At 38.3% G+C, this 16,331-nt stretch overlaps 1 protein-coding gene across 14 annotated transcripts in view; it reads right to left on the bottom strand.

Annotated features, from left to right (window-relative positions):
- CDH8 (cadherin 8) overlaps window positions 1-16,331 on the bottom strand; it is a 256,394-nt gene that overhangs the window by 232,718 nt on the left and 7,345 nt on the right. The window lies entirely within an intron of this gene.

The raw sequence follows: 16,331 nt of genomic DNA, 5'->3' as shown, positions 1-16,331 counted from the left end.
TATATCACCTAATTGATTTTTCCAGGTTAAGACAATGCATATGATCATATAAAATGCACTTAAGTGCATTGATCTTTATGGTGTAATATACAAACAATGCAGTTTTGTACTTAGGGGCTGAGTGATGCATTTAAAAACTTCATTATTAACTTCCTTTGGAGTATTTCAGAAACTCACTGCATAAAAGGAAGAACTGCACACACAAAAAAATCTTAAGGACAAATAAAGTAATTTTTAAGATGTGTAATGAGCAACCCCTTTTAATAAATAGCTACAAAATCCTTTTTAAAGCTGTCTTAAACTACAATCTGCCCTTTTTATCAAAAAAACGTTCATCACATATTTGCACATTGATTTGCATTGTAATCCCCAGGATTGCACATTTTTACAACATCTTGGGAGTGGGGACCTGTTTACAAATAACACTTCCTTTAGGGGTAATCCATTGTTAATTCCATTTCACATTCATTGCTGCCTTGTTGATCATTGTGATTACAAGTTATAGATAAGTCCTCTGACCTCAACAATTCATTAAGGTGCGTTCGATCGATTCCCAGACATTTGTTGTTACATTTCTAATGCTGCGGTATTGATTTTATTGAAATAAATTACACTGCCAAGGGTAAACAATTAAAAACTTTGTTTGATAGCTCCTCTGGTATGGAGCTAGGACAGAAGCAATGTTTGAGAAGATCACCAGTAAGCAGAGGTGGGTTTCAGCAGATTCTGACCAGTTCTGGAGAACCGGTAGCGGAAATTTTGTGTTGTTCAGAGAACCGGTAGCAGAAATTTTGAGTAGTTCAGAAAACCGGTAAATACCACCTCTGACTGGCCCCGTCCCCATCTATTCTCTTTCTCCCAAGTCCCAACAGATCAGGAGGAAATGGAGATTTTGCAGTAACCTTCCCATGGAATGAGATGGGAATGGAGATTTTACAGTATCCTTCCACGCCCACCTAGCCACACCCACCAAGCCATGCCATACCCACCAAGCCACACACACAGAACCGGTAGTAAAAAAAATTGAAACCCACCACTGCCAGTAAGGAGTAGTCAACTATCAGCTTGGCATCATTCAAGGTAGGGGAAGCAAGTCAAGAAGAGGAGCAATCATTCCAGGTAGATTCCTTTATTCTTACTTAAATTCAATCCCTGGTTTTTATTTATTTTTGCTTTATGAAGAGTTGAGTGTAAGGATTAAGACATCAGGGTAAAACCCAGGAAACCATAGTTTTGCCTTAGGCATAAAGCCGGCTGGGTGATCTTGTGCCTATCATATTCTCTCAGTTCTAGGAAGGAGGCAATGGAAAACCACATGCAAAAAAAACCTTACCAAGATAACTGCAGAGACTAATTCATCTTTGAAGTAAAAATTTGATGTGAAGGCATGCGTGCACAAGCACACACACACACACACACACACACACACACACACCTCTTGAGTTTAGCTTGATTTCTGGGAGTTAGAGAAATAAATCCATGTAGTTTTCTTGGCAATAATACAGATATAATTTATCATTACCTAATCCCATGATTGAACTATGGTACTGGAGAAGACTCCTGAGAGTCCCTTGGACTGCAAGGGGATCAAACCGGTCAGTCCTAGAGGAGATCAACCCTGACTGCTCTTTAGAAGGCCAGATCCTGAAGAGGAAACTGAAATACTTTGGCCACTTAATGAGAAGGAAGGACTCACTGGAGAGGAGCCTAATGCTGGGCAAGATTGAGGGCAAAAGAAGAAGGGGACAACAGAGAATGAGGTGTCCGGATGGAGTCACTGAAGCAGCCAGCGTGAGCTTAAATGGACTCCGGGGGATGGTAGAGGACAGGAAGGCCTGGAGGAACGTTGTTCATGGGGTCGCGATGGGTCAGACATGACTTTGCAACTAACAACAACAAGAAGAAGACAACTAGACATCTGATTGATGGATGTTGGGCTTGTTGGGCATGACAGGGGAAGGATACTGCAAAATCTCCATTCCCTTCCCACTCCAGGGGAAGGATATTGCAAAATCTCCATTCCCATCCCACTCCAGGGGAAGGATACTGCAAAATCTCCATTCCCACCCCACTCCAGGGGAAGGTTACTGCAAAATCCCCATTTCCTCCTTATCAGCTGGGACTCAACTAACAACCACAACAATTCCCATGATATAGAAGTAGTCCTGGACTTAACAACAGTTCCTTCAGTGACCATTCAAAGTTACAACGGCACTGGAAAAAAAAAGACTTATGACCATTTTTCACACTTAACAACCGTTGCAGCATCTCCATGGTCACACGATCAAAATTTAGAACTCTTGTCAACCGATTCATATTTATGATGGTTGCAGTGTCCCTGGGGTCATGTTGGTTTATCTTTTGCGACCTTCTGACAAGCCAGGTCAATGGGGAAACCAAATTCACTTAACAATGATGTTACCGACTTCACAACTGCAGTGATTCACTTAACAACTGTGGCAAGGAAGGTCGTAAAGTGGGGCAACATTCACTGAACAGCTGTCTCACTTTGCAACAGAAATTTTGGGCTCAGTTGTGGTCGTAAGTCAAGGACTACCCACATTTCTAAATACCTTATGCCTATGGTGTGGAATGTCCTGATATTCTGAGTCTTTCACATCCTTTAACATTGGTTAACACATGCATCCACATGCTTTAACACTACAAAGAATTAAAATATAATCTACAGCTTTGATGGTGACCCACCAGATATCGCTGAACAAAAAATGCATGTCAAGATTTGTTATTCAGCAAACCATTTACTTCCTAGGTATAATCAGTATTCCTTGCAGCAGGGGTGAATTCTCCTTAAGTGTTTTAATTTGTACTAACTGTGCAAACTAAAATATAAAGTGCCCAAATTAAAATCTATGTGAAGCCTAAAACAAAGGGGCGGGGAGGGAGAAGTTGCATACCATATTTTCACATTTGAGAAAGCAATATTCTTTTTAAAAAATCATTCTTAAAATAATAATAACAATCTAGGAAGGGAAAGAAATTTGCATATTCTTCATTATAATATAATTCAGTCTGGTTTGCATTCTGGAATTAATATCCAAACTGGGATTTGAGTTCCCAAACTGAGTAACGCAGTTGTACAATGTAAAATGTATGCTGAATGCATGGCTTAAGAAATCAGAGTCCAGAATGGCCAGAGAAGCGAAAATTGCTGATTTTTCCACTACCATCACAAAATTATGACTATTAGAAAAAATTTACATTAAAACAGCGAATTGTTTCTGCATGTAAACTTGGAAATGCGTGAGAATTTGCACTTAATATTTTTATAATAGCAGTGAACTGGTACAGAATTACACATATGTGTTTGGGCTAGAATGCAATATAAATAGGCAATATAAGTAGCTATAAATTTTTATAGTTTATTTATCTTTGTATTACCTTGTTTATAAGCAATGTTGGAGATTCCTTTAAATAGTCTGGTCTCTAAGCATTAGTGCTGGCAAGTCAGTGTCATTGTCTTCATCCTTATTATCTCTGTTTTGAATTTTTTTAAAAAAAATATTTTTTAAAACACTGAAGCTGCCTGAAATGCCTGAATGAATATATTTGTGGTCTTCTACAGTATGTACTGTATAAACAGATCAAAATTTATATACTTAAGACCCAAATGAATACATTATGCTGAAAAAAATAGAATTAAGGTCAGATAACAATCCTTTTCCATGTGTTTACTGAACATCTGCCAAATTAAGCCTGGCATTTCAAAAAATAAGTACTTTTAAAAGTTAAAAAAGAAAGAAAACAGACAAACAAGAGAAGAGAGAAAAAAGAATAAAGCACAACATCAGTAAAGAAGGAATTCACAAGCATCATAAAATTAGGTTAGTTTTTTTCAATATTCATAGATTAGTCTTATGGCGACTGAAAATGTATTGTTTTGTAAACTAAAGATAAGGTTAAAATGTAAATAATATATGGATATCAACAGTATAAGTAGCAAAGTAAGATTAAGCATATCACAGCAGTGGTGAAATCCAAATTTTTTTACTACTGGTTCTGTGGGCGTGGCTTGGTGGGCGTGGTGTGGCTTGATGGGCATGGCAGGGGAAGGATACTGCAAAATCCCCATTCCCACCCCATTCCAGAGGAAGGATACTGCAAAATCCCCATTCCCTCTCCACTCCTGGGGGAAGGATATTGCAAAATCTCCATTTCCATTTCCATTTCCACCCCACTCCAGAGGAAGGATACTGCAAAATCCCCATTCCCTCTCCACTCCTGGGGGAAGGATATTTTAAAATCTCCATTTCCATTTCCATTTCCACCCCACTCTGGGGCCAGCTAGAGGTGGTATTTGCCGGTTCTCCGAACTGCTCAAAATTTCCGCTACCGGTTCTCCAGAACCTGTCAGAACCTGCTGGATTTCACCCCTGTATTACGGTATATTTTACCTAAGAGGCTGAAAATCTATCTTCATGTAATGAATCCTTGAGAGCTTGAATATTATTGACTAATTAATAAAGCTGGCATTGCCAGTGCTTCAGAAGCAAGTTCATTTGTTGTAAAGAAGTACTTTATGTGGTATCTTCTGGAGCAGGTAATGATTAAAAGATATCAAACAGGTCTAGGTAGGTAAAATACATAAGGGGTCACACATCACACCATTTCAAACCTCAGTACGGTTAAGTATAACGAGTTGGTACATTTAGGTGCCAGTCATCAAATGTTGAGGTAGAGAAACTCCAAGTGGAAAGACAACAATCTATGAAAATCTAGGAAAGACAACGATCTATGACCATTCTCTTGTTTTTCCCTCCTTGAATTCATGTTCTGATATGAGGTTTGGACAACTTTACCTAATAAGTTGGACATAGTCCTAATTCTATTCCTTGAGTTCCTTGATTATGGCAATGGCACTTAGAGTTGTATATTGCTTCATAGTCCTTTACAGCCCTCTCTAAGTAGTTTTACATAGTCAGCATATTGCCCCCAACAATAGGTCTGGGTCCTCATTTTACTGACCTCGGAAGGAAGTAACAGTAACAGAGTTGGAAGGGACCTTGGAGGTCATCTAGTCCATCCACCTGCTCACGCAGGAGACCTATACTAGGGATTCGAAACGTCAATCTTTCTGATCGACAAGCTCAGCGTTTTAGGACTAAGCCACCTAGGGAGTGAAAGGTTGAGTCAACCTTCAGCCAGTCAGAATCGAACTACTGGCAGTGGACAGTGAGTTAGCCTGCAGTAGAGCATTCTAAACAATGTGCTACCACGGCTCAGAATCAGATTATCCTGAAAGGACCCTGTCATTTTCACTGTCATCCTCTCTCACACACATAAAAAGGTAAAGGTTCCCCTCACACATACGTGCTAGTCGTTTCCGACTCTAGGGGCAGTGCTGATCTCTCTTTCAAAGCCGAAGAGCCAGCGCTGTCTGAAGACGTCTCCGTGGTCATGTGGCCGGCAAGACTCAATGCCAAAGGCGCACGGAACGTTGTTACCTTCCCACCAAAGGTGGTCCCTATTTTTCTGCTTGCATTTTTTATGTGCTTTCGAACTGCTAGGTTGGCAGAAGCTGGGACAAGTAACAGGAGCTCACCCCATTATGCAGGGTGTAACACACACACATAACACAGTACAAAAATACTGACTCTCTTTGCTAATCATTCCTCACAATTCGGTTTATCTTCAGTGTCCCATGGCTCTGCCTTTTCTTTGCCTTGAACACTTCGGATATTTTCCGATACTGGCAATCAGTTATTTCAGGGAAATCAAACTGAAGGCATAAATTGAGACCCACATGTTCTTTCATTCACCAGGCTTGCCACCCTCTGCCCCCCAAAATATTATTTGAAATTAAAAAAAAGAAACTGGCTTACCTGAAGGAAAACCGTAACAATTTTTCCTCCCTTTTAATGTGCAACAATGCCTGTGGTACTATTTGAACCCATAGGCATTCTTAACATATCTGCATATACAGGGAGTGGGTATAGGCCAGCATTTTCTTTGGAGATAATGTAAACAGGCACAGAAAATAGCATGGAGGGAGATGGTGGCGTTTGGGAATAATATTACCAGTTTATCCTCTGGCAAATTGAATTTTCTCTGGCTGGTCCTGTAGATTAGGGCAACTTTTATATGAATATTAAGTTCTTTTCCATCTCCCCCATCTATGTTGTGGAAACACTTGTGCTCTGTTCTCCAAATGCCAAATGTGTCCATATATCAAAGTCTCCCTATTCTGACGTAAAGGGGAAAAAAAACAAAACCAATGTGCCACCTTCTTTGCTGGTTTAAAGGGCTTTTGGACAAAAATGAAAGCCCTCTGTTTAAAGAATTTTCCTCCATGAGAATTTTCCTGTGGATTTTTTTTTTTTTTTTTTAAAAACAACCTCCGATTGAATTGTTGCAAGGCGCTCAAACTGTCTTCCTCATTATCCTCATCCTCATCTGTCAGTAAATCTCACCGGAGGAAAATTCTGTGGAAAATTCTCCACAGAATTTTACTCCTGTGAGATTTACTCACAAATGATGAGGATGAGGATAATGAGGAAGACAGTTTGGGCGCCTTGCAACAATTCAATCGGAGGTTTTTTTTTTTAAGGCAGTATCTTCGAGTCAGTCAACAACAACAACAACAGCAGAAGGGTTAAAGAAGAGATGGTGGGTTTGTGTTGTGTGTGTGTGTATGTGTGTTTGTTTTACCATTTGCTCTGAAAGGAGCAAACTACACGTTTCAGGGTTGAAGAGACATGCAGATCGTTTCCTGTGCGACAGATGGAGGAGCTTCAGAAGTTATATCTAAACAGCAAACAGGGGACTCTCGGTGTTGCCTGCTAATGGCAAGACACCGTGCATTGCTACTGAAATAAAGTCACAATGTCTTTCTTTTCCTACAAATTATCATACACAGGCACTGTGCAAAGTCTTTACAAACTCCTATTTATTTTATTTTATTTTATTTTATTTTATTTTATTTTATTTTATTTTATTTTATTATTTTATTTTATTTTATTTTATTTTATTTTATTTTATTATTTCATTTCATTTTATTTTATTTTATTTTATTTTATTTTATTTTATTTTATTTTATTTTATTTTATTTTATTTTATTTTATTTTATTTTATTTTATTTTATTTTATTTTATTTTATTTTATTTTATTTTATTTTATTCCTAATCCTTAAGAGAACATTTCAGCCATAGCTTTTTCCTTTCCTTTCCTTTCCTTTCCTTTCCTTTCCTTTCCTTTCCTTTCCTTTCCCTCCCTCCCGTCCTTCCTTCTTCTCCTTTAAGAATTTGGCTAGTCTTCTTTTTCTAACAGTGCAGGCAGTATATACCAGAGCATAACAGATTAAAAACACACACTAAGGAGCGATGAAATGAATAGTTCTTGTTCATTGCAGCAATCCGGCATTAAGCCTGCTAATTTGATGCATGCACAAATGCAAAACTTTAAATGTTTTCAGTAGTTTTCCTTAATGGAAGAACCTGAGTGCTTTCTCTCGGTAATTACATGAGCTTATTACACTACTCACTTCTAGACTTTATTCAAACTATGCCCCCTGTTACTTGTTATCTTTGTTCACTGCAAGGATCTAAAAACCTCATTCTTCAATCGGTTATCCTCCAGTTGTGTCAGGATTATAACACTGAGAATGCCGATTCAGCATGGTCTTTTTTTGGCCATGCTACCTCAGAATTCTGAGTATTGTAGTCGTCACCCATCTTCAAAGCACCAAACAAAAGATTTCAAGGTACTTATAGAAAATGGACGCAAGTTCTCTAAGGCAGAACAGTTTCGCAATTCTAATCAATAGGAATCTATTGCCGGGGGGGGGGGGGGAAATAATGTATCAGTCAGGCCATCTCTAGATCTTTTGTAACCTGAAGCTATAGTTCTCTTTTTGGCACAACTCCAGAAAAAGGAGAATATGGACTTTTTAAAAACTGGATGAGGTTTGAGGAAAAAGTTGTCTCTTTTACCACCATCATTACTATTTAGATTTTTATATATTTATGTACTTGAATACCAGCGACAACTGAAATTTCTGGATTATTGACAATTAAAGCAAAAGCCATCCCAGTTCCACAAGACTCAGGTGTGTTTTCGAGTTGAGACAGAATTGTTATAGATAAGAATAATGGTAGATAAATGGATAGAGGGATAGATAAGGCATTAATTTCACCTGACCAAATTATTTGTTCAGTAAAAAAAAAAAGTCGCACAACTGAAAACCTCACAACACAGGAACTGCCGCTGTATGTTTTTAAACTTTTCTTTCTTTTTCCTATTCCTGTTGCTTTTGAACTGATCACAAAATGGAGTGATTATTTACAGGGAGAGCAAAGATACCCACAGCCAAAGGTATCAGATGACCCTTCTCCCAAAAATATTTTTCCCCAATTGTTAATTGTTTGGTGACTGCAAAAATAAGGGCAACGTTGTTCTTGGCTGCAAGTCAGAGAAAGGAAGACACCAAGTGGAACACTAAGTAAGAAATTATTAGCATATTCCTAAATAAATGTGTGTGTGTGTTTTTAAAAAAATAACTTTGGCACACGTAAACATAACTAACTTGTTATATGAGATGAACCACATTGAAAGAATTCTGTTTTGTGTCCTCTCTTCTTCCCTCCCTCTCCCTCTGTTTCTGACTCTCTCAACACACTTGAGACTTTCAAGAAGAGATTGGACTGCCATTTGTCAGAAATGGTGTAGGGTCTCCTGGTTGGACAGGGGGTTGGACTAGATGACCTACAAGGTCCTTTCCAACTCTGTTAATCTTTAACAGATTAACAGTGGCGCGGCAGACTAAAGCACTGTTATTAACAGTTATTAACATCAGCTGCCTGCAATTACTCCAAGTTCAAATCTCACCAGGCTCAAGGTTGACTCAGCCTTCCATCCTTTCTAAGGTAGGTAAAATGAGGACCCAGATTGTGGGGGCAATAAACTGACTTTGTATAAAAATATACAAAAGTATGAAGGCTATTGCTTAACGCATTGTAAACTGCCCCGAGTCTCCGGAGAAGGGCGGCATATAAATCAAATTAAATAAATCAAAATAAATAAATAAATAAATAAATTCCTATGCAGAAACCAGTTCACTGGCTGTCGGTTATTTTTCAAGTCCAATGCAAGTTGCCCATAATGATACATAAATCTTCAGATGACTTTCATTAGTTGTTTACAAGAATATGTGCTCCCCTATAATTCCTCCATATACTTAGGCCAATCAGTGGCATGATCTTTTTGCAAGTCTTCCCAATAATAAGTTTGACACCTTTAAGTTATGACTTCTTTCTCTGAAGCAGGGACATTTTATGGAACAAATTGCCATTTGGTTTTGAGAAAATTCTCCTCTTTGTTACAATTTAAGAAGAAACTAAAGTCTTACTTATTAGTGCAGGGATTTTAATGCTGCATTTTTTGATGTTGAGTATTGATTATATGTACATATGATGGGTTTTTTTTTCTCTTTTTAATAATGTTGCTACATCTTTGCAAGCTGTCCAGAATTGTTAAACAGGTAAAAAGCCTAACATTTTTTCTACATAAAATATAAATAATCATACATGTGTTTATAAAATGAAATTACTGGTAATCCACAGAGACAACAATGATATTCTGAGCAGACTTCAGTTGCTTCACAAGTCATCCAGACCCTTGAAAACAAGTTGGGACTGTGATAAGAGGAAAATATTTGTAGCTCAGGGTTGGTGTTCTTTAAGCATTGCTGTTTTCTTGCAGACGTCTCATTATCCAAACTAGGTGATATCATCAGTGCTGTTACAACTATGATATATCACCTAGTTGAGTAATGAAATGTTTGCAAGAAATCAACTCAGCTTAGAGAACACCAGGGATCCCTCAAACTGGACACCTACTTTTTCTAACTCTGCAGTCTGCCAGCAATTATATTGACTTTTTCTAATATGATTTGATTGCTTATTTGTTCCCTATGACTATCATTAAGGGTTGTACCTTATGATTCTTGACGAATGTACTTTGTCTTTTTATGTATACTGAGAGCATCTGCACTAAAGACAAATTCCTTGTGTGTCTAATCACATTTGGCCAATAAAGAATTCTATTCTATTCTATTCTATTCTATTCTATTCTATTCTATTCTATTCTATTCTATTCTATTCTATTCTATTCTACTCTACTCTACTCTACTCTACTCTACTCTACTCTACTCTACTCTATTCCCGATTTATATTGACTGTTTCCTCATATGATTTGATTGCTTATTTGTTCCCTATGACTATCATTAAGTGTTGTATCTTATGATTCTTGATGAATGTATCTTTTCTTTTATGTACACTGAGAGCAAATGCACCAAGACAAATTCCTTGTGTGTCCAGTCACACTTGGCCAATAAAGAATTCTATTCTATTCTATTCTATTCTATTCTATTCTATTCTATTCTATTCTATTCTATTCTATTCTATTCTATTCTACTCTACTCTACTCTACTCTACTCTACTCTATTCCCGATTTATATTGACTGTTTCCTCATATGAGGACCCAGTTTGTGGGGGCAATAAGCTGACTTTGTATAAATATACAAAAGTATGAAGGCTATTGCTTAATGCATTGTAAGCCACCCTGAGTCTCCGGAGAAGGGCGGCATATAAATCAAATTTTTTAAAAAAATGATTTGATTGCTTATTTGTTCCCTATGACTATCATTAAGCTTTGTACCTTATGATTCTTGATGAATGTATCTTTTCTTTTATGTACACTGAGAGCAAATGCACCAAGACAAATTCCTTGTGTGTCCAATCACACTTGGCCAATAATAGAATTCTATTCTATTCTATTCTACTCTACTCTACTCTACTCTACTCTACTCTACTCTACTCTACTCTACTCTACTCTACTCAACAGATGTTGCCTTTGCCAAGTTCAGTGAATATAAATGTAATTTCATTTTCTCAAAGATGTTCAGCATTTTTTTTAAATCAAAACATGGACTTTATATCCATGCTGGTTAGGATAACGTAAGGCTGGGAGGGACAGTGGGAAGTTCGCTAGCTCACAGGAGATGTGTGATGCACCAGAACTCAACATACCCAGTCAGCCATTTATGGCCTCAAGTGACTGGATATATTCCGGGCTTTGTCGCACACTTGGGACTTCAAATTCAGGAGCTGTCAAGCTCTAGTAAAGTGCATGGCTGGGTGCTCAGCGTTCAGCTTGATAGGTTACAAGTTGCTGCTTGTTTTATTTTTTCTCTTTCCCAGCGTGGTGCGGGGAGAAAAACAAAAAAACAAAAAACTTCCAGCTCCTATTTTATTTCTCAGTTCTTTTACTTTCGAGTGTCCTTTGAAGAATATATTATGTATGAAGCCATCTACTAAATGAGGGGGGGAAAAAAAATGTTTGGAAAGGATGTTTATGTGCCCAGAAAGAATAAAGGCGCAATATTTATGTAAACTATTCATTCAACAAAGTGTTATTTTCCCCATCTCTGACTGCTATGCTAAAAATGGGCCCTACTTACTATGATAAAGGAAGCCATTACTAAAGGAAATGCATCATCTCAAGTGTTTAATGTCACAAAGGACAGACATAAAAGAATGTATTCATCAGAAAGAAAGAAAGAAAGAAAGAAAGAAAGAAAGAAAGAAAGAAAGAAAGAAAGAAAGAAAGAAAGAAAGAAAGAAAGAAAGAAAGAAAAAGATGCTACCGGAAGCAGTAATACTCTCTTATTTTTAACTATGGATTTTTTTTTCTTTCTAATACCCTTCATAAATTCACCTTTAAAACAGTGTTTGGTATGGAGGAGGATGTATGCATTTTTTTTCAACCTTTTGATGCTCCCGTGTCCCCACCTGTAACTAAAATTTTGGAGAAATTGCACATACCTAAATATCACACCATTGGGACATTGGCTATTATAGAGAGCCATTGATAAACTCAATAACAGAGTCCATTTTTCCTCTCCTGCTGTTTGACCAATTAATCCCAAACAGAGATGAAATCCAAAGAAGGTATCCCTTCTTTGGAAGGTAAGTAAGGCCACACTTGCAATACTGTGTTCAGTTTTGGTCGCCACGATGTAAAAAAAGATGTGGAGACTCTAGAAAGAGTGCAGAGAATAGCAACAAAGATGATTAGGGGACTGGAGGCTAAAACATATGAAGAACGGTTGCAGGAACTGGGTAGGTTTAGTTTAATGAAAAGAAGGACTAGGGGAGACATGATAGCAGTGTTCCAATATCTCAGGGGCTGCCACAAAGAAGAGGGAGTCAAGCTATTCTCCAAAGCACTTGAGGGTAGGACAAGAAGCAATGGGTGGAAACTAATCAAGGAGAGGAGCAAGTTAAAACTAAGGAGAAATTTCCTGACAGTTAGAACAATTAATCAGCGGAACAACTTGCCTCCAGAAGTTATGAATGCTCCAACACTGGAAGTTTTTAAGTAGATGTTGTTAACCATTTGTCTGAAGTGGTGTTGGGTTTCCTGCCTAGGCAGGGGGTTGGACTAGAAGACCTCCAAAGTCCCTTCCAACTCTGTTATTCTATTCTATTCTATTCTATTCTATTCTATTCTATTCTATTCTATTCTATTCTATTCTATTCTATTCTATTCCTTGCTTAACAACCCCTCTTTCAGCAACTATTTTAACTTATGACAGCACCGATCTTTCCATCAATCCTAGTTGTAGACATTATAGCACTTTCTGAGGTCATGTAATCTCCCTCTGTCATCTTCACTGCTGGCTTCTCTACCGACAAGCAAAACCACTGGGGAAAACAGCAGAAGGACGTATAGGTGATGTCTATATGTGATGTCACGCTTAATGACAGGGCGGGATTTGCTTAACGATAATGGAAATGTCAAAAATATTGCCAGTAAGCAGCACAGTCCTGCGTTGGTGAGCTTTAGAACCATGTTGCTTAGCAACAGAAATTTTGGTCCCAATTATTATTATTAACCAAGGACTACCTGTAATTAATAATTTATGAAAAATGAGACTGAGGATGCATTTGGAAGTTTACAAATGCAAACAGGTGTGAAATATATATATATCCAGAGGTGTAGGAAGAGTTTGGAAGTTGATATTTTAAAAAAAAAGAAAGTCTGTGAATCTAGATTTCAACCTAACTGTGCAATTTTTGTGCATAATGCGTTTTCATGTCAGAAAACCATGCTACTAATTTTAGGAAATTGCAGAGGTTCTGCAGACTACAGAAATGTATTGATGGCTCCCATATCCTGAGGGCCAAAAGTTTTCCACCTGTGATTGATTTACTACATCAAAGAAATACCACAGCAGTCATTCCGGATAGTTTTAATCTGGACATTCAGCTAATCTTAGCAATTCTGCATCACTTATAATTTTTCTCATTGAAGTTGTAATGGTCCACTTTCCAAAATAAAACAAAAAAAAAATTTGCTTAGTTTGTATGCACTCCATCAACCACAAGTAATTGTTGTGGGGTTTTTTTTAAGAGGAGGAGGAGGAGGTGATGATCAGACTTGCATATCAAAAGTGGCATTCCGGGTGAATTGCTTTTTGATATCAAAATAGCAGGAAAATTAACATGTTTCTGTTTTCTCATCCAAAATTAATCCACGTATTCCTTTCATTTTGAAGAGATATTTTTGTGTAAGTGATGAAAAAATTATTATTATTATTATTTATTATTATTTATTGAATTTGTATACCGCCCTACTCCCGAAGGACTCAGGGCGGTGAACAGCCAAATAAAATACATATAATACAAATGTTAAAAAACCATTAAAATACAATTAAATAATTGGCCCGGAAAACGAAATTTAAAACACCCCAAATTCATAAGACAAATTTAAAATTTAAAAATTTTTAAATTTTTTAAAAACAATTTAAAAGGGAGGTTAGGCCAGGCCGGCCTGCTCGAATAAAAACGTTTTGATGGCACGGCGGAAAGCATGCAGATCCGGGATCCTCCGTGTCTCTGGGGGGAGCTCGTTCCAGATGGCGGGTACCCCCACAGAGAAGGCTCTCCCCCTGGGGGCCGCCAGTCGACACTGTTTGGCCGACGGCACCTTGAGGAGCCCCTCTCTATGGGAGTGTACTGGTTTGTGAGAGGCTACTTGTGGCAGAAGGCGGTCTTGTAGATAACCCGGTCCTAAGCCATGGAGCACTCTAAAGGCAGTAACCAAAACCTTGAAGCGCACCCAGAAGACCACCGGGAGCCAGTGCACCTCGCGCAGGAGGGGGGTCACATGGGAGCACCACGTTGCTCCCATAACCACCCGCGCGGCCACATTCTGGACCAGCTGGAGCCTCCGGGTACTCCTCAAGGGGAGCCCCATGTAGAGAGCATTGCAGTAGTCCAGGCGGGAAGTGACGAGGACATGAGTGACCGTATTTAACGAGTCCCGATCCAGAAAAGATCCAGAAATGCATTACACATTTTTATCTGTAACTGGCAAAAAAAAAAAAAAAATGCATTTAAGAGCTGTGGTGGCACAGTGGTTAGAATGCAGTATTGCAGGCTAACTCTGACAACTGCCAATTCAATCCAATCCTGGCTGGTTTAAGATTGACTCAGCCTTCCATCCTTTTGGGCTTGTAAATGTGGACCCAGGTTGTTGGGGGTAATACGCTGACTCTATAAACTGCTTAGAGAGGGCTGTAAAGCACTATGAAGCAGGAGAGGGGGTTGGACTAGAAGACCTCCGAGGTCCCTCTCAACTCTACTATTCTATGTTCTATGTTCTAAGTACTATTGCTATTCCACCTGAATCACAAAGGCATGTATTAAAATCAGAAGGAGGCTGATAGCAATCAATTATATGGGGGTGATATCCTATATAATGATGCTTACCATTTAAAAGCTATAGACAACAGCTATTACTGATAGGTCCATATGCAGTGCAAGGTTTGAAATACCTTCCCCTCCAGCATCTCTGCTTCACTCAGAAATCCACTGCTTTTAAAATATGTGAATATGACATTTGGAGCAAGTGAAACAGTGCCCCTTGTGGAAAGTGCCGCCTAAAACAACTGTTTCTGTTCTTCTGCAAACTGTTTTTGGCATGCAAACCTTATATGAGCTGTTGAAAGCAACTCTTGTCAGTTAATTTTTCTATCCCAAATATCTTTGTTCCAAATACAATTGTCTTTTGTTCTGTTTGCTATATGATGAGCTGACCAGAGTCATTCTGGAGTTGTAAGGCAGCTCAATCAATAGTTAAATTAAATTAAACAATTAAATTAGTTTAATTTGGTTTTGCACCAGATTATGCCACCTTAACGAGAAATGTAAGGCCAGCTGGGTTCTTTTGTCCCACACAGTCAAAAGGGGCCTATAAGACAAAGGGGCCACTTTCAGATTTATTCATGAGCAAAAAAATTGACTCCCCGTCATCAGTAAACATCAGCAAACGGTATGAATTTACAACTATAAATCCAATGTGGGTGGACCTTACAGGATCTCAGGCCATAATGCTTTTAAATGCAGTCATACATTCTGTCACCAATCAGTGTTGTGAGCATGTTCATGCTTATAACTGTATACTTAAAATAGGTCCCCTGGTTATAACAACTCCATGGTCACAGCAAAATATAAATTAGTCACGCTTATATTTTATGCTCCAAATTCATGCATATCGTACATTCCACCACCTTTCCGCATATTAGCATTTCCAAATGTGTTGGACCACAACTCCTACCAATTCTTAACTAGCATTGCCAATCCTAAGTAAAAATAAAAACCATAGGTATTATATGTAGACTATATCAAGCCGAAGAAAGGCTACACTTGAATAATGTCTGAAATGGACGGAATCCAGCTAAGCTCTTTGTTTTCCCCCTTCCCTTCTTTTCATCCCTTACCCAATGATTGCAGCCCTATTTTGTGGCTCTACACAGACCATCTTCATTTCTCCATAAAGTATCACAACAAGGTATCTAGCAATCTCTGCTCCCTCTCATCTATGTTTGACATTATTGGAAGCATGTTGTCCCAAACAAAGTGTGTCCTTTTAAATGGAGAAAGCTAGAAAGTGGATCTGCTAAGCTCAGTGAAGAAAATGAGAAGCTGTCAGTCACCAGATTGTGCCTCTTCTCCATTGAGGAGATTCTGCAAAACCAACATGAATGAAACGGGGATTTTATTAGCTGAAAAGTCTGAACGGATGTTGCTTGACAATTCAGCTCTCTTTAAGGCCGAGACACATTGCAGATTATCCACAATGAAGTCTGCTCGTCAGTAGTTTATCACTGCATTACTCTGAAGTAATGCCTCAGCTTCCCTTAGGGTTATTTCAGATTTTGCCATAGATCACGAGGAAACGGATATCCAAGTTTTGAAGACCTATCAACCAGTTATATTAAAAGAATACATTCTACGGCTTGAGATAAACAA

Source organism: Pantherophis guttatus, chromosome 11, assembly GCF_059756535.1.
Source record: "Pantherophis guttatus breed Tessera chromosome 11, ASM5975653v1, whole genome shotgun sequence".
NCBI lineage: Eukaryota > Metazoa > Chordata > Lepidosauria > Squamata > Colubridae > Pantherophis > Pantherophis guttatus.
This window is presented reverse-complemented; position numbering and strand designations above follow the sequence as displayed.